At 44.1% G+C, this 1,910-nt stretch overlaps 1 pseudogene; it reads left to right on the top strand.

The window, feature by feature from the left end:
- The first annotated feature begins 716 nt into the window (after positions 1-716).
- LOC123254464 lies at positions 717-1,179 on the top strand (annotated as a pseudogene).
- Positions 1,180-1,910: the final 731 nt, after the last annotated feature.

Here is a 1,910-nt window from a genome sequence, read left to right as displayed (position 1 = left end):
ATGAAAAGCAGATGAGAAATAGTGAAGAAATGAAATCATGGAGGCAGAAAAACAAGATCAGTCCAATATCTAGAGCAGTGAAGATAAACCTTTTAAAGATGAAGTGCCAAGTCCACCCCCACCATACACCCCAAAAATCAAGTACCATGCTCCATTCTGCCAGAGATGACTACCACATCCCTCCCCTCACAAAGACTGAGTGTCATCCTCCCCCCACCCCTGCCAGGTAGGGGAGGGAGAAAGTGCTCCCATTAGGCTGCTAGGCAGTGGGGCAGGTGATGAGAGGTGCCCAAGGAGAGGGGGAGGAGAGTGGCTAAAACACTCTGCTCCCCTCCAGTTCTGCTCCTCTTTAGCTGTGTGCCACACTATAAGCTATGGTCCCTTCAAACCTAGCTCCCTTCCAAGCCCACCACAGGAATCACTTTCACCTGAAATTCAACAGGCTGCAGTCACCTTCACTCAGAAAGTGACCCCCGCCCCCTCAGCAATACCCTCAGACAAGGAAGGGAGGAAGCACTCCCATTGGGCTGCTGGGCAGAATAGCGGGTCATGTAAGAAATGTCCTCAGGCTCTTGGCTCCCAGCTCATGGGTGGTGAAGGTGCAACTTCTTTTGATTCTCCAGAATCTGGGTTCATCTGACATTCCACAGCATCCAGACCAAGCCTCCACCTTTGTCGCAGCCATGTCACCAAATTTGCCCTTAGTGAAATTCAAGTTGTGTTTTTAGGTGCACTGGTGGTGAAGTCGGTGTCACATCTGCTCTGGCCCCCAAAATTTGTCCTTTGGGTTTGTCTCCAAAAAAGGTTGGTAATGACATTGCCAACGCAACTGGTGAATAGAAAAAGCTAAGGATCACAGTGAAAGTTACCATTCAGAATAGACAGACCCAGATTGAGGTAGTGCCTTCTTCCTTGACCCTAATCATCAAAGCCTTAAAAGAATCACTTTGGGACAGAAAGAAGCAGAAATATATTAAACACAATGGAAACATCAGTCTTGATGAAATCATCAATATTGCTCAACACATGAAGCACCTATCCCTGGCAAGAGACCTCTTTGGAACCATTAAAGAGATACTTGGAAAAACACAATCTGTGGGCTGGAATATTGATGGCAGACATCATCATGATGTCACTGATGACATCAATAGTGGGGCTATGGAAGACTCATTTAGTTAGAAGCCACAGAGGGAGACTATTGCAATAAATTAATGTTTGACAACAAACACAGAGACTCTTCATTTTTTAGGCTATAAAATTTTTGTGTTAGAAGCCACCCCACATTCTGGGGAAAAAAACTATGTTAACTTAGTTTATTTAGTCTTCTTACTCTAGAGTAATTTTCAGTTACTTTGCAGCTTATTTTGAGTGGCACAGGGTGTTAGAAGATCAGAGAAGTTGAAGTATCTTAGCAATGGTACTTAAAATTGAGAGGAAACTGATTGGACAAGCCAGCATTGCTTCAGACAAGACAAGAGTTTTTCATCTTTGCAGGATGAAAAGAAAGGGCCTACCCATTTGTCTTCTAAACTTTGAATATAGTTTTCTGGAGGTGAGGACCCCTTTGAGTACAACCTTAGGAGAGTTCAGATAACTGGGCCTTGGAGATCAAGTAATTGAGAAGGGAGATTCTCAAGGGATAACTCTTGGCTCAAAATTTGTGCACATATAATATGTGTTTGCACTAGGGTGAGTGTATGTGGTCAACATTGTATTAAAGTTTTATTTTATAAAAAAAAATATCCTCAGGCATATGGAGAAGGGGAGGAGAACAGCTCCATCCCAAGTCCCTCTGGCTTTCTAGTAACAAACTCAGGTGGGCAACTTCAGGCATGCCCACAGAAAGGGCTCTGGGTGCCCTTTTTGGCTTGTGTGCTATAAGTTCACCACCACTGGTCTAGAGGATAGTA

Source organism: Gracilinanus agilis, unplaced genomic scaffold (assembly GCF_016433145.1).
Source record: "Gracilinanus agilis isolate LMUSP501 unplaced genomic scaffold, AgileGrace unplaced_scaffold22690, whole genome shotgun sequence".
Classification (NCBI taxonomy): Eukaryota; Metazoa; Chordata; class Mammalia; order Didelphimorphia; family Didelphidae; genus Gracilinanus; species Gracilinanus agilis.
The sequence above is the reverse complement of the archived record's forward strand: the minus strand, read 5'-3'. Positions and strand labels throughout refer to the sequence as shown.